A 25491-nucleotide genomic window follows, 5' to 3' on the forward strand; every position below is an offset into this window, starting at 1 on the left:
GTGGTAATTTTTGTTGAATTAATGAATGACTCTTGATGTCCATGACTGAAAATATTTGTATGATTAGATTCTTCCTCCAGCCAACAAATATTAATGTGCCTTAAAGCAAGTATAAGACATTAGTCAGTACCCTCAAGGAGCCTACAGTCCAGGTGAAGAAAATAGGACATGATAGAGCAAAGCATGACAGATAGTGAATGATAAATGCTGCATGTAATTAAGGTGGTAGAATCCAAGTGTTTCTAGGACTTCAAAGCAGAAGAATAAGTGGTTAAGAAAAATTTCATAGGAAAAGCATCTTGAGTCAAACCTTAAAGACTCAATAGAAGTTGACAGCTAAGACCAATGAGATGTGCTTACCTCAAGGGAGTGGAGAATGAGGTTCACAAGACATCTACTAGAGTGGAGGGAGAAATTATTAGAATCTTCATCTTCATGTGTATTCACTTTTTATATTAAAAAATGGTCTTTACTAATACTATATGAATTAATAATGTTCACTCATACAATTTATAAAATAAGCATGCACATATTATGGGGACATGTTTATAATCAGAAAGTTTAAAGATTACTTATATTAAGAGGGCATAAGAGATCTGAGAAAGGCATGGGTGCAAGAATGCACAAAGGGGCATAACTGTACCATAGACTGAATAGCACAAAGGGCAAGTAGAAGTTAAGTATAAGTTCAAGTTAGAAGAGAGGCTTGTAGTCAAATTAGAAGGAGCATTCAATATCAGTAAAAGCATTTTTATTTTGATTATTGACTCTTCCTCAAAAAAATCCCCTCTATGTCCACCATTCTCATCTCCATAATTGCCTCCCTAAGAGAAGTTCCCTTCAGTTAGTCTCTGGGTGACTGCAACAACTCCTCACTCATGTCCCTGCTTCTATGCTGTCCCCACCCCACTAATGTCTGCTCCCCACATAGTAGCTATTGTGATATTTTAAAAAATGTAGATGAGATCATTCCACTCCCTTACTCAAAAGCTTTAAATGACACACCATTGCACTTAGAATAAAATCCAGGGGCACCTGGGTGACACAGTCAGTTAAGTGTCCTACTCTTGGTTTTGGTTTGGGTCGTGATCTTGGGGTCCTGAGATCAAGCCCCACATTGAGCCCCACCTGGTGCCCCACAGTGAACCCTGCAGCAAGCCCAGTGTCAGTGTCAGGCTCTGTGCTCAGCTTGCTTGAGTCTGCTTGTCCCTCTCCCTCTCCCTCTGCTCCTCCCCCTCTACCTCTCTCCCCTGCTCTCTCTCTCTCAAAAAAATATATAAATCTTAAAAAAAAAGAATAAAATCCAAATTTCTACCATTTCTGTGTGATCTTTCCCCTGCTTATTTTTCCATATCATTATATATCACTCCTGCCCCTGCTCCCTATACTTAAGCCGTATCAATCCTTTTGTTTCTCCTGGGGCATGCAAACTCTTTCCTTCCATAGCATCATTGCAGTAGCTGTGCCCTCGGGTTGGAGTGTATCTCCCCATGGGTGCATGACCCACCCTTGCTCATCATCCAGGTCTTTTCTGTGCTAGGTACTTTCATATGTATAGTTTTATATGTACATATCATTAACTTCATCCTCCCCACATCACTGTGAGGTAGGTACAGTGAGAAAGGGTCAACTACATTTAAAATGTACATATGCATATATGCATGTATATATATGTGCATTGATTAGTTTGCAAAGTACTTTAGCATGGGTATATTTGATCCTACCCCCATTCTCTCAGGTAGAAACAGATTTATAGAAGAAAGAAATGGGATCAGAAAGATCATGATTTTACCAGAGTCACATAGATTGTAAGTGCTGTATCAACAATTCAACTAAAGTCATTTGGCTTCAAAATCTGATGGTCTTTTTTTACTCCATATCCCAAAGAGGCAAAGACAGTTTCAAGAATGGGAGGGAAGTCAATAGCATCTGAGAGAGTCAGCAAAGAAAAGAATTTATTGATGAGGAGGTCAAGAGTAGCCTCTGGCAATATGATGAATCAACCAACACATTTGTTGAATTAAAACATTCATTAAATTCCTATCAAGTGCAAAACACTGACCTAGGTTAAAAACAGCACAGAGGGGTTCTGATTCCCTAAGATGGAATTTTCAAAGAATAATGGCACCAAAAGTCTAATTAAATGAGGACAATAAGTAATTTCTGAAGAAAGAGAAAAGCACGCCCAGGTCAATTCTCTGCAATTCTGGCTGCGAAAGGAAGAGACATCAGTTTGGTAACAGGAAGGAGGATCAGGTCAAGTGAAGGTTGTATTCAAGACTCAAGGTTAAAAACAATTAGGTAGGTGTCAGCTTCTTTAGTTTGACATTGTTTTGTGGCCTTTTTAGCCTATATTAAGAAATTTGCATTTTCACCTCGGGCTTCCAGTTATCAGCATTTCAGTGGTGTCATAAAAATGACTTTTCCTAAGGGTCTGTTCTGGGAGCAGATGTCAATATTGAAAACTCAGTATCTGGGGAGGGCTGATGTTGACTCACAGAAAATACCCTTCTGATGACTGATGCTTTTGCTGCCTCAAGCTGGCAGAGTTGACCCAGAGCCTCCCAGGATTTGGCTGATCCCTGGGAGTAAGATGAGAACTTGGAAAGCCTCATGAATAACTCTGATGGGGGCAAGGAGCATTTGATAGATGCATGCTTGCCTTCGTGTACTCACTGGTACTCTAGGGACCTAAAAGTAGGAAACCAATTTCCCAAAGTCCATTTACTTGCTCCAGAACAGTGGAAAGACTCAAGTTTAACTCAGAATACTGCACTATCAGATCTGGATTCAGTTTACAGTGGGCCCCTCATTAGTACTGACTTTAATTGATGATATCTGCAACTGCCCAGGTTCTGCTTTGCAAGGCATTCCTCAAGACACTTGGTGTATGACAAAGTGGGACATGGTCTCAAATAATGAGGCAAATTAGGTAACTTTCTATTAATTTCCTAGGAGAAGAGATGAAAATGAGATAAGGAAAGAAACTGAAGCTAACAGGTAGATACACTGAAGGAATGAGGTCAGGACAAAACAAAAGTCAGCCTATGAAGCAAGAGGTCAATGAAGGACACATTGGAACAAAACCAGGAATACAGCAGGTTAAGTCAGCAGATTTAGAAATTGTATTTACTACACTAGTTGAGGGAAATACTAAATATTCTCTATAAACTACATCTAAACATAGAATTCCTGGGGAAGTTCAGTATTTAAATATCATTTCTCTCAATCTGCGTCTTGCTCTAAAAGCCTTGTAAGCCTTGCTTCCTGATTCTGGCTCAAATCCTTCCTGCTATCTTGCTTGTCTGATTGTCTGATTCCAGATCCTTCCTCTATGGTGCTGGGAGGTTGTCTCCTTGATGTTCCACAGTTATTATGCTCATATAGCTCTACAGGGTTATCCATCTTGGAGGAGGAAGGTAAGTAAGAACGCTTATGAGTTTTTTCTCTTTTTCTAAGTATTACTGTCCCTCCATACAAGTCTCCCACAAATACTCAGTTGCTAACCTCATCTTGTTCCTTTTTTCTTACCCTTTTTCTTGTCATACTTTCCCCCAGAACTCTCCAAGAGAAAAAAAAAAAAAGTAAAATCCAGTAGCTATGAAAGTAACAACCAAGTACTCTCCAACTGAAAATGAATCTGACATTTCTCCTGGTCTGTATAATCAGCATGAACCAATCATACTTTGGAAAATACAGGTATAACCCACAGATGTTAAATTGAGGGCTTGCCTTTTCTTAAAACCAATATAGGTAAGTAAGTTGAATACATTATTTTAATGGGTCTAGAAATGGCTACATCTAGGTAACATACTGAGAAAAGACAGGATATACTTCAGTGATTCTCAACCCTGGATGCACATCAGAATTACCTGGATGGCTTTTAAAAAATACCAATACCCAGGCCCCACTCCAGACCATTTAAATCGTAATACAGGCTTCCCCACTATCCAGTACCAGAGTATTGATCTGAAGCCTTTTGTAAGCTGAAATGCTATAAAGTAAAGCAATTACCATTACTTAGTATGGAAAATTTTTTGAGCATTCCCAGACCCCCCCCAAAAAAATTTTTATACGCTTTTTTGATACCTTAGCACACATCTCGCTAACAGATGCACAGAATATATCGAGGTAAAGCAGAGATGCTCACAGACACAATTCAAAGCTGTGGTGGCTTGGTGCCGAGACGCTCAATATAGTTTCTGGGGAAGGATATTGGTGGCTCCAGTCTCGCTGTTCTGGTGTGATGGCCTTTCTAATGGCTCACTACAAATAAATGCAGCGGGTTGAGGACCATTGATATCACATTCAGAGGAATGTAAAACTAAGAATTGGATGCTGGTCTCTGTTCCACCACTCACTTAGGCTATGACCTTGAACAAACCACCCAGTCCTTTGGGTTTGAGTTTCTTCCTCCATAAAATGTCAATGGCCCCCTTCTCTCTATTCCCGTCTTTCACTTGGACTGAATGCTCTACAGATATCATCCAGTTTTAAAAGTCTGTCATTTTCAAGGCCTACAAATGACTCAAGTGGGATTATTTTGGCTTCTCAGATCAGAGAAAAATCTCATGACAAAGGCACTGAAGTGATTAAGGATGATAGACAGGAAACATCTGGTAGGCAGCCGGGACTTAACGGGGCTGGAAGAAAGAGCCAGGCTTCCCAAATGTCAACCCTCCATGGACTTAGGAGGAAAATAATAAGAAAGGAACCACCCAGTTTGTTGACAAAGCAGGTTAGCCATGGAAGAGTTCTGATGGGGCAATATCAGGATATCAGTGATTTTGCTTTTAAATTTCCAACTCCACCCTTTAGGAAATCGACAAAATAAACTGGAGAGCCTAGTCTTATTTTGTGTGAATGTCTAACACACCTATATCTAACACATACCTATATATCTATTCAAATATACATATTCACCTATGTCACATATCGATATGTGTATTCATATGTTCAATGCATTTTTTCAATAAACAAATATTTATCAAATCTCTACTGCGTGTTTTACATATTGAGGATACAGCATATATAAAAGTAAAAGTTCCTTCTCAATGACAGCTTACATTGTAGTGGAGAAGGCAGACTAAAAACAAGATAAGTAAATATATGCTGATAAAGACTAGACAGACAGATTGCAGAAAAAATATACCAGAAGTGTTGGGAAGGGGGTCTAGTTTTAGACGGAAAAGCAGAGAGAAAGATAATCCCACATACCTTATTTGGAGTTAGATGCAATTAACCACGGTTTCCATCTGTGAAACAAGGATTGTTTACCTTGTTCTCCAGGTTTGTTGGGAGGGTTAAGTGAAATTGTGTATAATCCTTGATAAGGTACCTGGCAGGTACTAAAGGACTCAATTAGTAGAGAAAGCGAAAGGAAGAGGAGAGATGGGATAGCTGACCTAGAGTCAGCAGCAGGTCAATAGTACCACTAGACCCTATACTCAGAGCTTGAGACTTCACATTTCAGCCCTGCAGCATTGTGTTTACAGAGTGGTTCTGATATTTAAAGTTATGGCACTCCCTCCATATCAGTGGGGAAAATGTGAGGTCTGAAAAGGCAGAGGTGGACTGTTTGGTTGCCACTATAATCCAGGAAGTAGTAAGGACTCAAGTAATATTTGTAGACTATTAATTCTACTTACTATTCTAATCTCTAAAGGTAACCCCTAATAATTAAACAAATATTAGCCATGGAAATGCTGTACCTCTGTAGGTGTATTTGGTTTTACACTGTGGGCTGAATGAGACTCGAACATGTTTGACTAAATTAATGTTTTGTTTATTGGTTTAGTTTACTTTAGATTATATGAGATTAAGTGGATTTCCAGGGTTGAAATAAGAATACAAAAGGTACATTTTAAATAAGTGTTTACCTTTTTCAAGCCCTTGTCCTTCACCATGGCATTTCAATGCCCAATCTATTTTCTCTCTATGTAAGGAAGATCACCTTATATTTTAATCACTACTCATGCTGTTTCTACTTCTAAACTCTCTGCCCACTCTTCAACCTCTTGCCCCCATCATGGACACCATTCTTCTGATGACCACTAATGCCACTTTAGGACCTCAAATCTGTCCTATCCTCCCTAGCTTCCTGGCAGCCTTTGAGCCCTGTCAACATATCAGTCCTCCTTGAAACTGTCCCCTTCCTTGGCTTTTAGAAGGTTGGACCTTTGGTTCTTTGTCCTTTCTAGTCCTCTTCCCCTGTCTTTCTGCCTGGACACCTTCCTCTCGCTTCTCTTTCTGCATGTACTCCTCCTCTACTCCCTGCACGTTGTCATCCTCCAGACAGTGTAGTCCTCATTCCTCTTCCCATCTCCCTTAGTTAACCTCTTGTTATTTTAATCATGACCTGAATTCTCAACTTTATAAGAGATGCTCTAATTTCTCTTCTGGTTATACTCCATGGTGGCTTCTAGTTCTACATTTATAAAAGCAAGATATTTTGGGGGCATGTTTCTCTGACCTCTTATACGTAGTGCATCCAAAAAGCATTCTTTATCCTCAGGCCTTTTATCCCCCACCATTCTCTTCCTTTTGTTGTGTTCTCTACCTCTGCTCATGGCATTGCTGTCTCTCTAACTCACCCAGGCTTAAGAAATCCACAGCAATGACCACTCATTCCTGACCCTTATTCCCATATGCGACGGGCCATTAGATCCAATGCACTTGGGTTCCATGATGCTTCTCACATACCATCGTGTTCTTTTAACTCCTTCTGTTGTAATTAACATTAACTCTTACCTACACCATTGCCTTATAGCAGTTCTCAGCTTCCCCTCACCCTCCAGTCCATCTTCCACACTTAGGCAGTTCTGTGTTCCTCTCCTTCTGTTGCTTTTGGAATAAAGTTCAAAATCTTTGCATCTAAAACTTTTAACCATCTGGCCCCAAATTCCCCTTCCCACTCAATTTCCTATCTTTCCCCTTTTGTGTTCTGTTTCAGCTGCACCAAATCAATCCCCATTATTCAGCTCTACTGTCCTGGTATCTTTGTCCCTATTGTGCCTTCCACCTGGAACGCATTGCCCCCACCTTGACCTACCAAATCCTTCCCTTCTTCCTTCAAGGTCCTCTGTCAGGAAGTGTCCCTTGATTCTCCCACATAAAATATAACATTTTTCATTTCTATGCTTCATTACCACCTTATCTGTTCCTTTCTCATAGCTCTATTGCACTATCTTTTAATATTGTTGTAAGTGTGCATATTATAGAGACATTTATCATGTGACTACTTGACTCCCTCCCTGGTACTGTTCGTTGTATTGACCTAATATATCCTCCATGACTGTCTTATCACTTTAGTCACTGCTCAAATGGCCACCAGTCTCTGCTAGCTACCATCATCCCCTTTTGGCAAGCCTGGTTCCCTTTTACAACCTAGTACCCTCCCAGGGAGAGCATCTCCAAATGCCCAGTACTGCTCACCTTAATAATGACTCTCCTTTGAGAAAGGGTGAGAAATTTCAGTTAATGTGGCATGTTTACATCTCCCATTTTCATTTCACTTAAAATTGCTAATCAATGCTTTTTAATCACCACATTTCCCATGGACCTCAAAGACCCAACCATCTTCCTGTTCCTTAGGCTAAGATCCTTAGACCAGGGTCATGCTGCAAAGCCGAGGGATGGGGGTGGGGGGGCACATCTCTTAGCACCTCTTTCTTTTAAAGTTAGAAATGCATGCAGCAGCCTTGCCTGACTTCTTAGCTTCAGTGTTGAGAATTCAAACAAATTCCCTTGCCAGAGAACATTATGTGTTTACTTAGCAGCAAGGAGAACATTTTCTAAATAATTAATTGCAAGCTCAGGATCTTCCTGAACTGTACTCAGTTCCTGGAATCCACCCTGAAGGATCATGCATGCTACTTATTCATAACTGTCACTGTAGCTATAGATCTGCCTCTGTATGCTTTTGATTTTTCTTTCTGTTTTTCTCTAAAGAAAAAGAAAATGAATTCTCAGCTGCAGTGTAATTTTAAAGATTTATTTTGATTAGTCAAAAATGGAAGCTATGAAAAAGCTTTTCCCTGGGATGCTAATCCTCCAAATGCTTACATTTGAATTTGTCCTTGGCATGCTATTTCTCACATTCCTGCTCACACCGTCTCAAGTCCTTTGCCTGAGCATGCTTTCTATCTTTACTTTTGTTTGGGGGCTTAGGATATCAGACTACAAGTGGTACAAATTTTGAACAAAGCAGGCCTCAGTTCAGGGGAGATCTGATGGGTCATATCAAAGCATACCTGTAGGAAAGGTAGGAAAAATATTTTCCCACCACCTTCTAAATTCATTTGGGCCAAGTAAAACTTACAGGCCTAAACCAGATAATAGCTTCAAATTAGCTTTATGATAAATAAATACTCTAAATCTACCCAGAATTATGTGCGGGTTTTTTTTCCATATTGTATTGTGGCAACAAAATATGTTGTTAGGACCTGCAAGAATTACTGTAGCAAAACAAAAGCTCATAATTGATATAAAAGACACAGGATATCAGTGATGCTCAGTTACCCAGAAATGGAAACCATACAATTCCAGAACTGTGAGTGATCATCAAAGCCATCCTCTTAGGAAACTGAGGCTCAGACAGGTAGAGAAACCTGCCCAATTATTTTATTAGTATTAAAAGTTGATGAAAGTCTCATGACTCATATAAGTCATACCATCAAACCAAACCACAACTAATATTACACATACGAACTAGCCTGTTGAGATTTGCCCAGAGTTTATCAGAGAAGCCAGGTTTTAAGAAAACAAAACAAAACAAAAAATCTCATCAACTGTTGAATAAAATCTCTTCTTTGGCATGAGGATCATATAGGGATGATATAAAATCAAATCAAAGTAATCTCAATCTTGAAGGCCTACCAATCTTGTATTAAAATAAACAAGAAATAAATTTGCTACCAAATGGTCTCTCTTTGTTCTCCATCTTGACATTTCTTCTATCTTCCTCTGCTTCCAGCCCCTTTCTTTCTGTCTCCTGCTAAAGAATCCAACCAAAATTAGTCAGGAGCTCTCAAACAATCTAGTAGGGAGACATCTGCCATTTACCTTTAATTAATCAAAGGGCAAATGTGAAGAGTTGCTTCACGCCAGCTTCTGGGGATCCCTTCGAGAAGAGAGCTATCCAGGTTCAAGAGCTGTCAATGCAGCCGGCAGCGTTCTTCTCTCCATTAGAGACAGATTTGACCTGATTGCATAAGTATTTTGAATGGCTGCTTAAAGTGACTTAGTTTAAGTAGTAGCTCTCCATGGCTGAGCTGTCAGAGCCCAGTGTATGAGGACCAAAGAATCAGATCTTGCCAAAACTTATCTCCACGGAGACCGAGGCTGTAGGAAAGCTCATCATACTAATTCACTCCCCTCACTGTCCATGCACTGCCCAGAGTGGCCTTTTCTCACCACTGACCTTTGTCCAAGCAACTTATTGTGCACTCTTCTGAGGCCAAAAGTTCCCAATTAAATGAAATCAGAACTGGTGTTTCATTTTTCTATGTACTGTACAGCTTTTAAAATTTGTCCCACAGTGAGACCTCTGCAAAATTAACTCATGCTGCTGTTCCCTTGGCAGGACCCAAATTCTGGTTTAGGTTCTTTACCCTTTTATTTCTCTTTCCCATCCCAAAATGGGGTTTTTCTCTAATGTTACAATGCAAAAGTTCCAAGGCCTGTGTCTTATTCAACTTCTAACCCTTACCCTGTGTAATGGCTGGTAAATAATAAGTATTTGACACGTTTGTTGAATGAAGGAATAAATAAGGACTCAGAGTCTGCTCCCCCTCTGGAGCAGTGTCTCTGGGTTTCTCTGTGTCTATCTTACTCTGCACACAAGACATTCCTCTCATATCTGCACGTTTCCTGCAGACTTTCTCGCATAGTTTTACGAGCATCTTTTGACTGCAGATTGCACCTGCTTTCGTGATGGAGCTGGACATTGAGTTTTCTCCAGCTGGGTCCTTTTTTCTAAGACTACTGGGAACATTTCTAGCGAGTATATCATTAGAGTGATTTTTCAGTGGCTAACTAAGCTGTCGTAGGCATTTAGCACTGCCAAGTAGTAAAGCTCTTTGACACTACTTGTCCTTCTTCCTTTATTTTTATAAAATATTTAAATGCTTCATTGTGCACTTAAAACAGCACCAGAAAAGTGTGACCAGAAGTAAGTCAAGAGAGGAATTAATGAGGCTTTGTTTGGAGAATGAAGAAGTTTAAAATAATTCTGGAAACAGATCTCTGAAGCATGAGATGTTTTCAAATTCATTATTGCCTTTAGAACAACATGATTGTCTACATGAGCATGAGCAGCCTGGACTGCTAGGAATAGAATTAGCGAGAGAGGCGGCTTTATTGTTTTTTTCATTACAGGTGGTAGATCATTTTCTTCTTTATACTTGGGAACTCTCTTGCCTTTGTGAAATGTGATCAGTAAATTCAACAGTTTGGGGTATTTGGTTTCCAACTTTGAGTGAAAGTAAAGTGCGAAGAATTAAGTCTGAGAACTTCCAGCAATCGTTAATCAAGAGGTAAAACTGTTTTCAATAATATTTCTAATCCTGCTTGCACCAGACCTGTATTACAGGATAATTGATTGCTCGATTTTATCAGCCTAGGGAGTCTGGAAATACTTTGTTGTAATGATTAAGGGCTTAGCATTTCTGTGGAACAAACCTGCTTGCATGTCAGGCGCCTTGCAAGAATAAAGGTGTCACCATCTCAAGATAACCTGATAAATTTTTTGTTTTAATTAAGTTATGTATTGATTCTATTTTTTTATTAAATTTGATATGGAAAGGGATTGGGATGGAGGGTAGGATCTCTCATTAAATTTCTTCACCAAGAGAGAACAGCTTTTCCACCTATTACAAAAAGTGCCACACACACCGTCTAGATGGATCTGTGGGCTGGGGTCATGCCTACTGTTGGTCTCCATGACAGAGTCTGTGAAATGTTACTAGGGTGGAAAGGAAGTTTACTGCTTCCTTTGATGGAGGGCCTTGGGAAAGTGGGGCAGGGGAGAGATGCATTCCCAAATGCCAGCAAAAATGAAAGTTGCTGAATGGACAAGTTAAAAGGGTGTGAGAGAGTTTGGGATGGGCATTAACTCCTTAGAAATCACAAGTCAAAATTTCATTGATCACTAGGTGTTAAAAAAACTGTAGGTCTATGGGGCACCTGGTGGCTCAGTCGGTTAAGTGTCCAACTCTTGGTTTCAGTTTTGGCTCATGTCATGATCTCAGGGTCATGAGATTGAACCCCACCTCGGACTCCACGTTCAACAGAGAGTCTGCCTGAGATTCTCTCTCTTCCTCTGCCTCTCCCCATGCTCTCTCTCTCTAATAAATAAATAAATCTAAAAAAAAAAAGGCAACTGGGTCTGCTTATCCTGGAAATCTTTAATGTGAGGACATTAGCTCTAGATGGAACACCAGGGATAGAATCATTAAACCAAACCCCCTCACTTGCCTTATGAGTACATAGAGCCAAGACAGTTCAGCGACTTAGCCATGGTAAATTGAAGCAGGAAGACAACTATAATCTATGTGCTATGACTCACATCCAAGCCTGTGGGTGTGGCTATAAAATCTCTAATATAAAGTTTATCCTGTGAGTACCATAGGCTTATCTTGAGAATTTTAGCAAAAGAGGCAAGAAGGAAGCTAGAATACATATTTAAAATAAAAATTTATCATATCCGGGGTGCCTGGCTGGCTCAGTTGGTGGAGCATGCAACTCTGAGTCTCAGGGTCATAAGTTCAAGCCCCATGTTGGGCATGGTGCTTATATGAAATTAAAAAAAAAATGTATCATATCCAATTAAAAAGGGGGAAGTGGATAAAACCAATGCTCATACATTGTATTTTAAATCCCAGGTGTCCTCACAGTAAAATTTTTCCTTATAGTTGCTGGATTCAAGCCAGCTGTTTTCAATCTAGTTCTTCCAGCATAAGGAAGAAAAAAAAAAAATCTAAAGCTCCTGCCTAGCTGTATGTACACAAATCAAAGAAAATATTAGCTTTCCCTTTTTGTCCTCTCTGGAGCTCCCATGAACATCTTGGAGAGATGGTGTATCAGTTTTCTACTGCTGTGTAACAAATAACCACAAACTTAGCAGGTTAAAACAATACCCATTTATTAGCTCACAATTCTGTAGATTGGAAGCTTGTACAGCATGGGATCTCTGTTCAGGGTGTCATCAGGTGTTGGCTGAACTGAGTTCTCATATGGAAGCTCCAAAAAACCATCTGCTTCCAAGATAATTCTTGTTGGCTGAATTCATCTCCTTGCAGCTATAGGGCTGAAATTCCTTTTCCTTGCTGGCCATCACCCAGAGGCTGCTTTCAGCCCCAAGAGACCGCCCACATTCCTGGCCACGTGGCCTCCTCCATTGTCAAAGCAGCAATGGTACCTCAAATCCTTCTCACACTTTAAGAGTCTGACTTCCTCTTCTCTGACCAGCTGAAGAATACTCTCTTTTAAAGGACTCAGGTGAGGGGCGCCTGGGTGGCTCAGCCGTTAAGAGTCTGCCTTTGGCTCAGGTCATGATCGCAGGGTCCTGGGATCGAGCCCCACATCGGGCTCCCTGCTTGGTGGGAAGCCTGCTTCTCCCTCTCCCACTCCCCCTGCTTCTGTTCCTGCTCTCGCTAACTCTCTCTCTGTCAAATAAATAAATAAAATCTAAAAAATAAATAAATAAATAAAATAAAATAAAATAAAAATAAAGGACTCAGGTGATTAAGTAAGGCCCACCCAGGTAATCTCCCTATCTTAAGATCACTTGTTTTATTACCTTAATTACATCTGCAACATCCCTTCACAGGAGTCCTTAGATTAGCATTTGACTGAATAACTGCAAGAAAGTGTGTGCATATCAGGTGCCAAGAATCTTGGTAGGCCATCAGAATTCTTCCTACCACAGGTGGCATGGTAGTACCTGTCCAATGTCAAGAATGATGCTTCCTTTCTTCCTTAAGAAACGTTGCCACCCAACACTGACGATTCAAAGATCCAGATAGATTATTTTTATTTAGTGTGAGCCCAACTCCTAACTCATATTTTTATATTTTAATCTCTACAGCCTAAACCTAGATGTGAAAATGGTATGACCAAACATACATATTTCTGAGGAGGGGCTCATAAATATTTTCATATTGTTAAAGGGTTTGGGACCTTCCACCCATTATGATCCTCTTACTCCCACCAGAATATAAGTAGCTACTGTGTTTAATCCTGGAAGTTGTTTGTCACTCTCCCCATAGAGAGAGCATGAACAGTCAGTAGAAAAACCCAAGATTTCTTCTCTCTCCCCAAGCATTAGAAACAATTCACTTGTTAGCACTCTTGGTAAGCCTAAGTCATGTCTGGCTCAGGTGGTTGCTGCAGAATGGTGTCCCCATTTCCTTGTTCCCCTGCAGATCCTAAGACTCCTCCATTCTGGTTTGTGCCTAAGGACTCTGGAATTTACGAGGATAAAAGGCAACTATGTTTTGTAGCTCCAACTGACTCTACTTTTGCAGCTGCTTCATGAATAGAATGAGTTATCATTAGTAGCAGGGGGAGGTCATGTGTGAATCAGCCTGGCTGGATTTGAATCCTGCCTCCAACATGATTCACTGAGTGACCTGGGGCAGATTCCATAATTCCCTCGGTCTTTGGTCTCATCATCTTCAAAATGCATTTATACTAAACACATTTACAAGGTTAATGGGAAGATTAAATGAGACAATACATGTAAAGTTTTTAGAAGTCACTCAATAAATGGTGGAGTAGATATTTATCATACTATCATTATTGTTATAATTTCTCAGCTCTTATCACCATCTCTCTTGCCTGAGGCAAGGTCTATATCCACTGGCTCTCTGGTGGATTGGGTTTATTCCCCCATTTCCCCAAGATGCCCTCAGCAATTGTCTCTAATGCACCATCACCCTATTTCAGAGCACACTGAGGAGAAAAGAACTGATAGCAAGCTCACAAAATCTCCCACAAAGTCCTCCTCCTGTGGCTCTTTGTGCAAATACACTCTCCAACACATGCCACAGATGCCTGAGAAAATTAATCCCAACCCAGGATCATAGTGCAATAAAAGAAATAGGCACAAAACTTTGGAAAAACTTACATAGATAGAAAAGTTCATGGGGCACCTGGGTGGCTCAGTCAGTTAAGCGTCTGCCTTCAGCTCAGGTCATGATCCTGGAGTCCCAGGATCGAGCCCTGCATTGGGCTTGCCCCTCGGCAGGGAGTCTGCTTCTCCCTCCGCCTCTCCCCCTGCTCATCTCTCTCTCTCTTTCTCAAGTAAATAAATAAAATCTTAAAAAAAAGAAAGAAAGAAAAGCTCATTATTGGGCAAATTTGGATTACAGCCAGAAATAAATGATTATGATGGAAGGGAGGGGAATGTAATATTGAAAACCAAGTAGCTGCAATAGCCTCTAGTGCTATAGATTATACAGTCTATGGGTGGTGCCTTCTGTCATTCAGCGTAAAACAACAGCCTCCCAGCAATACCACGTGAGGAGGAAAGTGACTGTGACCTGAGGCTATGATCCCAAAGGGAATTAAAGGAATAATGATAATAGAGTCAGTGCTCAGGCCTTCTGGACAGTCATAGAGAAATAGTTTTAAAAATGAGATATGAAATATTTCATGGAAACCTAATGAAGCAATGTAAATAAAGGACCAATTTATTATAATAAGATTACATTGTTGTCACTGTTTAAAATCTTTAAAATGTCAATACTCAACAACATCTCAGTAAAATAATTCAAATTTGTTCTTTTCACAAGACAATAATGAGGACAATGATGATGAAAATTAAAAGATGAGATGATGATGTGAGAGTTGTCATGTTCAACCAGACTCGTTTGGAGAGTAAACAATATCACTCCACAATAACAACCCCAGAGTATGTCTCTATCCAGAGTGGCAGGGAAACCTCCAACTTTCCCTGGGCTTCTCAATCACCTGCAATATCCCACAATATCAGGAGGTACTGACTTGTGGGCAAAAATTTCGTTTTTGGGACTTTCATGTTGCTAATAAAGCCTGAGCCAGATACATCTTCTTGTGATTAGAGGATTCCACAACTATTCACCCAAATCTTGCTCCAAAACTTGCTACCACTACTACTGCTACCATCAAAGCCAAAAGTTTGATTTCCCCATCTTCTGACTTTGCCTGTCCTAAGAGATGGCCATTTGCTCCTGTTGCATCGGGATGGTCCATTTCCACCCAGAAGCTCGTAGTGTCCTGCACAGGTATGGAAGCAGATCCAACTGCCCAGGCTTCCTTTATCATAGATGTGAATTATCTTCTGGAGTCCTCCAACCACTCAGCTCTGCTCTGGATCTTTAGGTATATTTTAGTAATTATAAACCTCAAAGACAAGGGAGTTAGGATGTTTATCACTCTGCTTGCACCGAGAGAAGAAAAAGAAGTCACCAGTCCCAAGAATGTTCAAAGGCCATCCAAGCAAACTCCATTTAGTTTCAAGGCCTGGGAATAATCCTCTGTGGCTGGAGACTCCACCTCCTAAGATCAATGATGAACCGTAGGAGTCATCCTTCCTTTTTCATGAAAGGTAGCATATGTTGGCAGCTAAGTGGGGTTTGTTTTTTTAAGACTTTTTTTTTTTAAAGCAGTTTCAGGTTCACAGCAAAATTAACAGGAAGGTACATAGATTTCCCATATACCCTTTGCCCCCAAACATGCATGGCCTCCCCTGTTAGTAACATCCCCCACCAGAGTGGTATATTTGTTATAATTAATGAACCTATATTGGGTCATATTCACCCAAAGTCTGTATTTTCACATTACAGTTCATTCTTGGTGTTGTAATTCTGTGGGTTTGGACAAATGTAGAATGACATGTATCTATCATTATGATATCATACAGAGTATTATCACTGCCCTAAAAATCTTCTGCGCTCTGCCTATTCATCTCTCTGCTCCCCCCAACTCTTGACAACCACTGATCCTTTTCCTGTCCACATAGTTTTGCCTTTTCAAAATGCCATACAATTGGAATCCTAGAGTATGGAGCCTTTTCCAGTTGGCTTATTTCACTTAATAATATTCACTTAAGGTTGCTTCATGTCTTTTCATGGCTTGGCAGATTATTTCTTTTTAGTGCTGGATAATATTCCATTGTCTGGATATACCACAGTTTATTTATCTATTCACCTACTGGAAGACATCTTGGTTGCTTCCAAGTTTTGGGAATTATAAATAAAGCTGCTATAAGCATCTAAAACATGGAGGTTTTTGTGTGGACATGAATTCTCAACTCCTTTGGGTAAATACCAAGAAGCACAATTGTTAGATCACATGATAAGAGTATGCTTAGTTTTGTAAGAAACCATCAAACTGGGGCACCTGGGTGACTCAGTCAGTCAAGCATCTGCCTTGGCTCAGGTCATGATTTCAGGGTCCTGGGATCAAGCCCCACATAGGGCTCCCTGCTCACTGGGGAGTTTTCTTGTCCCTCTGCCTCTCCCCCCGCTTATGCTCTCTCTCTCTCTCTCTCACCCACTCTCTCAAGTAAATAAATAAAATCTTAAAAAAAAAAAAGAAAGAAAGAAAAGAAACCATGAAACTGTCTTTCAAAGAGGCTGTACCATTTTGCGTTTGTACTAGCAATGAATGAGAGTTCCTGTTCATCCACATCCTCACCATTATTTAGTGTTGTCAGTTTTCTGGATTTTGGCCGTTCTAATAGGATGTAGTGATATCTCATTGTTGTTTTAATTTGCATTTCCTTGATAACATGATGTGGAGCATCTTCTCATATGTTTATTTACCATCTATATATCTTCTTTGGTAAGGTGTCTGTTAAGGTCTTTGGCTCATTTTTAATTGAGTTGTTTATTTTCTTATTGCTGAATTTTAAGAGTTCTTTGTATATTCTGAATAATGGTCCTTTATCAGGAGTGTATTTTCACAATATTTTCTCTGTGTCTGTGGCTTGTCTTCTCATTCTCTTGACATTGTCTTTCTCAGAGAAGTTTTTAAATTTTGATGAAGTCTAGCTTATCGAGTATTTCCTTCATTGATTGTGCCTTTGGCATTGTCTCTAAGAAGTCATTGCCATATCCAAGGTTATCTAGGTTTTCTCCCATGTTACCCTGTAGGAGTTTTACAGTAATTGCATTTTATATTCAGCTCTATGATCCATTTTGAGTAAATTTCTGTGAAGTGTATAAGGTTGATGTGGATGTCCAGTTTTCCAACAGCATTTGTTGAAAAGACTATTTTTGCTCCACTCTATTGTTTCTGCTCCTTTGTCAAAGATTAGTTGACCATATTTATGTGGGTCTATATATGGGCTCTCTGTTCTGTTCCATTGATCCATTTGTCTATTCTTTTTTTTTTAATAATCTTTTTTTTTTAAAGATTTATTTATTTATTTGACAGAGAGATAGAGAGCACAAGTAGGCAGAGTGGCAGGCAGAGGGAGAGGGAGAAGCAGGCTCCCCACTGAGCAGGGAGCTGGATGTGGGGCTTGATCCCAGGACCCCAGGATCATGACCTGAGCCGAAGGCAGCCGCTTAACCGACTGAGCCACCCAGGCGCCCCCATTTGTCTATTCTTTCTCCAATACCATACTATCCTGATTATTGTAACTTTTTAATTAAGTCTTGAAGTCAAGTAGTATCAGCCCTCCAACTTTGTTCTTCAATATTGAGTTGGTTGTTCTTAGTCTTTCGCCTTTGTATTAATTTTAGGATCAGTTTGTTGATATCTACAAAATAACTTGCTGGAATTTGGATTGGGATTGCAGTAATCTATAGATCAAATTGGAAAGAACCGACAGCTTGACAATATTGAGGCCTCCTATTCATGAACATGCAATTTAGTTCTTCCTTGATTTCACTCATCAGAATTTTGTAGTTTTCCTCATGTAACTCTTATACATATTTTGTTAGATTTATACCTAAGTATCTCATTTTGGTGGTGCTAATGTAAATACTTTCATGCTTTTAATTTCAAATCAAATGTATTTTCATTGCTGGTATATGGCAAAGCAAATGACTTTTGTATATTAACCTTATTTCCTGCAACCTTGCTATAATCACTTATTAGTTCCAGGATTTGTTTTCATCGATTCTTCTGGATTTTATATGTAGACAATCATGACATCTGCAAACAAAGTTCTATTTCTTACTTCCCAATATGTACATCTTTTATTTCCTTTTATTTTTTTTATTTGGTCTCATTGTATTAGCTAGAACTTTTAGTATGATGTTGAAAAGGACTGGAAAAAAGGGACATCTTTGCCTTTTACCTGATCTTAGTGGGAAAGCTTTAAGTTTCTCACCATTAAGTATGATGTTAGCTATAGGGTTTTGGTGGGAAGGGGTGGTAGATATTCTTTATCAAGCTGAGGAAGTTCCCCCATATTTCCAGCTTCATGAAAGTTTTTTTTATCATAAATGGGGTATTGGTTTTGTCAAATGTTTTTTTCTGCAACTATTGATATAATCATGGGATTTTTCTTTTTTAGCCTCTTGATGTGATGGATTATATTAATTGATTTTCAAATGTTGGACCAAACTTTAATATCTGTGATAAATCCCACTTGATCATGGTGAGTAATTCTTTCTTTATATTGTTGGATTTAATTCAGCTGAGTAGTTTTATCAGCCTATTTCTTGCTTGTAGACTGTTGGAAGTCCAAGAGCCTTCCTTTATTTCATACTCTGTCCCTTTCACTCAAAGCTAGAAGTGACAAAAATTTCTTAAAAACTCTGTGAGTCTCCCCCATGAATATTCACTCCTTTAGACTAGAGGATCCTCCACAGACCTTTCCTGGGCTATCTCTATTTCTGGCTTCTGCTGAATGGCTGAGGAATACATGAATCACATCCCTAATTTCTTCAAAGAGCCTTCTGTGTGACTGAATATTCTGACTTTCTGATCCTCCTGAGGCATTAGCAAAAAGGTTGTCTGCCTAGCCATACCCTTGGCCTTCTCTCCAAAGCCCACTTTTCTGACATTGAAGCCCCCAATTTAGCATCATTTGCAATAAGGATAGGCTGAGAATTTCCAAAATCATCAAGCCCTGGTTCCTTTCTCTAGCAGAGTCATCAACATTCACATTTCTACTCACATTCCATCCAAGGCAATCTAGACTCTTTTTATCATGCTGTTTTTATCAAACTTCCTGCAGCTGTTGCCCATTGCCTGATTCCCAAGCCATATCCACATTTTGGGGAATTTGTTACAGTAGCACCACACCTTCAGGTACCAAAACCTATATTGGTTTCCTACGGCTATTGTACCAAATTAACACAAAGTGGCTTAAAACAATGAAAATTTATTATCGTATAGTTTTAGAGGTCAGAAGTCTGAAGTGGGTCTCACAGCACTAAAATCAAGGTGTCATCAAGGCTGTATTCCTTTCTAGAGGTTCTCGAAGAAAACCAGTTTCCTTGCCTTTTCCAGCTTCTAGAGGCTGTCTGCATCCTTTGGTTTATGTTCCCCTTCTACCTTCAAAACTAGCAATGACCAATCATGTCTTTTTCATATTGTAACACTTGGACTGTGAATTTTCTGCCTCCTATTCCCCATTTAAGTTTCTTTGAGACTACATTGGGCCCATCCAGATAATCCAGGATGATCTCCTTATCTCAAGGTTATCTCATTAGCAAGATTAATTCTATCTCATTATCAACATTAATTCCCCTATACATATTCACAGGTTCCAGGAATTAGGATGTGGACATCTTTGGAGGCTATTATTCTACCCACCACACTTATACTATCTTATTTAATCCCCATAACAATCCTGTGAGATGACTTTATTACCTTCATATTGCTGATAAGAAAAAGGATCAAAGAGATTGAGTCCCATGTCCAAAGCTAGTAAGTGTGGAGTCTATCACACAACTATAGTTCTATGGCTATGGGTGTGTACATATCTCTCTCTTAGATAAAACTAAGGCCTATCTCAAGCACTATGTCTCAGACTTTTCTGACATACCTTTAAATATTCATCAGTCATGGATATTATCAATGTTTCTGCTGGTGTTTGGGTTTATGAGGAGACCTAAGAATTTACATAATTGCTACAGTATTCCAAGTAACTGGTTCTCACAAGAATAAGTGGTGCAATAAGTAGATGAGATGGCCCTCAGCTGCTAGAAGATTCTATTATCAGTGGAAAAACAAAATAAATGGACAATTTGAATGCTCAGATGGAAGGAGATAAAAACAGATTGATCAAAAACAAATTGGCCAAAGCAGCTATTTGGTTAAAAAGTGAATCTTCAGAGTCACTGTTTTTCTGATACTTCTGGTACACTGTGGGGGAAATTCTGGCAAAATTTTATGTGTTACTTAAGCAATTTCCCAGTTTCCCTTACTTTTTTTTCTTTTCAAAAATTTCTCACTTATTTTCTGTCTCTTCTGAACACATATTCTTCTTAGTAAATCTATTATAGATTCTTTACTAAATTATATGTTTTGTGTTATATATATTATACTTGTATTATACACTATTCTCAATAGAATCATACTGTAAAAACTACTTAGTAAACTGATTTTTTAAAGCCTAACAAAGATCATGAAATTTCATGTCAATGTATATATATTTCTGAAATATTCTTTTTAATGGCCACATAGTATTCCATCATACAGACATGCCATAATTTTTTTTTTTTAAGATTTTATTTATTTATTTGAGACAGAGAGAATGAGAGACAGAGAGCATGAGAGGGAGGAGGGTCAGAGGGAGAAGCAGACTCCCTGCCGAGCAGGGAGCCCAATGCGGGACTCGATCCCGGGACTCCAGGATCATGACCTGAGCCGAAGGCAGTCGCTTAATCAACTGAGCCACCCAGGCGCCCCCAGACATACCATAATTTTGTTTAACAATTTCCTATTGTGAATTTAGGTTGTTTCTACCTTTTAGAAAACAATAAAGAGTAGGAATAATCGCTGGGAAATGAATTAGCAACAAAATACGAAAACAATTTAAAAATCTAAAACTGTATAAAATCACTTTAAAAAGCACAAAATGTTGCACTTGAAGATGCAATGTTCACAAAACCTCAACCATAGTAAGTCAATGTTCCCAATAGGTAAGGGAAAAATCAATTTACAACTTCGAGTATTTATTCTTTGACCTATTCTTTTTACCAATTGCTATCTGGATCATTTTCCCCAAATTAAATTGTTTTAACTAAATAATTTAAACTGAGCCTGGTTCAGTGAGGAAGCTATTTGGTTATTCAATCCATCACAGGGTTTTTCATCAAAGTTAAAATTACTACTGAGAAATGTGCCTCTGATGAGAAGGGGAAAAAAACTTTCTGCTCACTCAAGACAGAAAATGAAAGAGCTGAGTGTAATGGCATTTAGAGGAGGTAAAGAGAATGCGAAGGATTAGTTAAGTCAAAGAAACAAATATCATTATTGTTCGGAAAATGCCAAGATCATTTAACCTGAAATATGAAAACAGTACTGGCAGTCATACCCTGGGTTTATTTCACATCTTCAGGTGAGACAGCTCCACACCAAAGTCATCCACATTAGCTGCAAATGCTGGCAAAAATAATACGGCCTTAATCCAAATTATGAATTGATCTCCCTGCATCATTTGTCCTGAAATTCTGAGTAGATGCTATACCTTTCTCTGTTAAAATCCTCCATACTGTGGAGTTACAGGATAAATGCAGGAAGCGTCAACTGTGATTGTGGGTTAAAATTATTCCTAAATTATTCACTGGCTGCCTTTCTTGTTGCAACCCTAGTTTAGTTAAAATGTGTCCAACCAGCTAATGTCCCCTTGAAACCTATTAGAAACATCAATACTTTATCAAGATGTGACACTACATCTTCAAAAGCTTTTTGAAAAGTAATTATTTCTTCTAAATGTCAATGATCAAATTCTTTCAAAATGATAAATTCAGTGTTTCTGTATTATTCTAAATGCAGATTACCTATAGCAATTTAATTTAATTCAGTTTACTGTCCAATAGAATTTAATTTGGCCGGGCCAAAAATTCATTGCTTCATTCAAAAGAAATAATTGACTTTTTCATTCTTATATATAAGCCGTATTTTTTCATTCAACATTTATGGGTAGTTATCACATACTGGGCACTCGGGCTATGAAAATGAAGGGAGTAAAAAAAAGAAAGAAATTTTGCATTAAGCCCAATGCCTCCAGGACTTAAAAACAGTGCCTAAGAACAGTAGGTTCTGGATAAATACCAGATAAATAGAAGATAAGGAGAAAAGGGGGAGGGAAGGAAGGAGAGAAGGAAGGAAGGATGAGGTTTCTCCCCTTAATAACTTTCAAATCTCTGTGTGGAGTTATAGAAAATCCCTAGGCTGGGAGGCAGGCACCTGGGTCACCATGGTCTGCTAGTAACCACCGAGAGTCTGGGAGTTATTTCTCTTCCCTGGGCCTTAATTTCCTGAAATGCAGGATTTGTGCTCCATTTCAGTTTAAAGTTCTAGAATGCTATAAATAGCACTTTATCCACAAAAGCGGCCATATGTTTTTCTTAATTGTCTTTTGTTGCCCACACAGTCACCCTATGGCAGAAGTTCAGCTCACCTTGCTCTCTTCTCTGCTCTTCACTAAGAAGCATCTGACCCAAGGATAATCGTCTTCTCCTTCCAGCCCTAATCCCGTATCCAAGGATAAATGCTGTTTTCTCCTTTTGGCTACATCCCCGCCTTTCTCTTTTCTCTTTAATGAAAGGGAAAGTAGCCAGTTCAACTTTGCCCAGGAAAAGAGCCCAGTGCATACACCTCGGAATCAAAGACACCAGCCAGAAATGCAGCTCTTCCCATAAAGGTGAGTGTGCTAAAGGGGCTCAGATGGGTTGGACCCGCAACAACACCTTTCAGGGGCCACCCATAAATCTGAGGTGAGTCTTGGGGAAATGAGTTTGGATCTTAGGACACAGAAGGAAATCAAATCTCCTGGTCTATCCTGCTGTGGTAACAAGGTCTGAGGTTGCTAATGCTGCTTTCCTGTCTCTGTTTGCCTGCTTTCTTCTGGGCTCCCATTAAAAACCTCTTGTATTATAATTACTACTTTCTGTTTCTTCAAAATGTCATGGAGCCTATTTAGCCAATAGATCACCTCATGCAAGGCGATAACTTCCCTTTTAAATATTGCATTAATCGTTTAAATGTCGACTGATGTGAATTATTACCTTGGCAACAAAATGGCTTTTCCTCTTGGCTCCTTTTATTCCTTCTCTTATTATTACAGAAAAGCCAAACCAATACTTCACAATGAACACTTACATCATGACTTCACGGTCTAAATAATATTCCTTTGTTTCCACCTGTACTTCAATGTGCGTCCTGTGCTGTGGACCCCTTGGAGAGCCATGCCCCCCTGGTCATGCCCATCCCAGACACAGCCCACCCCGTCGTGCACATCAGCCAGGATTCTAAAGATGGTTCACAGCTGAGGAGAGGGAATGAAATGAGTCCCGGATGATGTGTTCAAGACCTAGATCTGGTCTAGCTCTGTCAAGGACCAGCTGACCAACCTAGGGAAAGTCCATTGACTCCTCTGAATTCTTCTCCAGTATGAGGGAGTTATAAAGATCATCTCTAAGCTCTGAAACTCTGTTGTCATCAGACTCTTTACTGTCCAAAGTATTTTAGAGAGAATATAGAGTAGCCATGGCAAGAAGCATACATTGTAAACTCTGGTCAACGAAGGACATGATGACTCATAATCCATGAGGACAGTGCTTGGTATTGGGATATATGAAACTCCCTTTCTGATATGAGGCTGGTGATGCAGTAACTGCTCAATTCTTTGGAGCAAGATGTCCTTATCTCAAATCTTGGGTCTGTCATTTATGATTGCCTTAGGTGAATTATTTAAATTATCTAACCTCAATCCCCTCACTTATAAGACAACTGTGCCTGTGTATATTGTCTGTGATATTGTGAAGGGGTACAGTGTCAATTTTGAGAAACATTCGCCATGTTACTGTGTCTGACTGGCCACGTCATGGTACTGTGATTATATGAGTCTGAGTCTGTGCCACCATGACTGAGAGTTTCTGCATCATGGAAATGTCTGTGGCATTCTTCATGTTTTTGTTTCCTTGGGTAAGTGAATGGTTTTATCACAGCTGTGTGGTTGAGGGCTGGTAAGCTTGTATGTGATTTCTACCCTAACTGCCTTACAGAGCTGCTGTGAGGATAAAATAAGATAATAAGCATGAACAATTTACCACATTTATATGGCATTTTATAACTTATAAATGGCTTACCCACATGACATCTGTTTTTGACATTCTAACAGCTGAATGAGGTGTTTTATTACTTTTGTTAATATCACCGTATAGATAAGGGGATTTAGAACTTAACTGATTAACTTGAAGTAACTCAGTTAATCAAGGGGAGAGCTATACTGAGTGTAGATCTTTGTCATGGCCAATATTTCATGAAATATTTAATGAAATATTAAATTTTTTCCCATTATATACCCACCTCCTTGTGAAAAAGTCATAAGGTCCATTGTGAAGCACATTACCAATGCAAGACGTTGTTGATATTAAGGAAATCTTTGGAAGGCAGACTATACAGTTGTTATTTCCTAGATGATTTCTTGGCTAGGTTTTCCTAAGTAATTGCATTATTTTTACTTCTTTCCCATTGAAAGGCAGTCAAAGTTGATGGCAAAGTCAGGGAGGAGTCACAGTTTTGAATGAAAACTGGTAAAAGAATTTGTCTGAAAGACCCACACTGCATGTTCTGTGGTTAAAATTATCGTAATGTCTGCTTAATGCTTTCAGTAGATGGAGTCTGCACCTGATCTACTCTATGACCAATGCTTTCTCCAACAGATATTGTAAAGGCCTCATCTTTCTGGTACTGATACCCCGAGCAAATCATCAGCAGAATGGAGCATGAGCCAAAAACTGCTCCTACAGGATCAAGGATGAATTTTCACTGAGCCTATGTCCTCTTTCTTATTATCACCTTGGTAGTCACTTTTCAGGGGAGGAGCTGTTCCCATAGTCACATGCTTTAAGTTACCTTATCTGTCAAAGAGTATAGCAGCTGCCTTGCAGGAGTAGTATGAGTATTTATAAAATAGCATGTGCAGAGTGGTTTATATGATAAATGATAATTATTTTAAAACAGATATTACTACAAGGAAATCATATCAAAGATTTTTGTCTTTTAGCAAAGAAATCCTATCAACTGGTCAAGCAGCCAACCAAAGTCACTTCTGTCTTATATTCTGACAATCATTTCTTAAACACTTACTGGGGGGGAGTTAATTAATTAAACAGTTTTCATTGATAAATATTTTGAAATCAAAGGGACCTATCTTTGAAATTTATCCAAGCTTTGTACAGTTGTTTACTCCTCTCTTTGGAATAATGAATAAATTCATTTCTGTTATTACTTGGCATTAAGGATGACTTTTTAGGTGCCATTCTGCATGAGAAGCTAGCTTTAGGTCTGTGCTGAAGAATAATTCAATTCATA

The sequence above is a fragment of the Mirounga angustirostris genome, unplaced genomic scaffold (assembly GCF_029215605.1).
Source record: "Mirounga angustirostris isolate CCGP_5_RB_7025 unplaced genomic scaffold, mMirAng1.0.hap1 SCAF_5, whole genome shotgun sequence".
NCBI lineage: Eukaryota > Metazoa > Chordata > Mammalia > Carnivora > Phocidae > Mirounga > Mirounga angustirostris.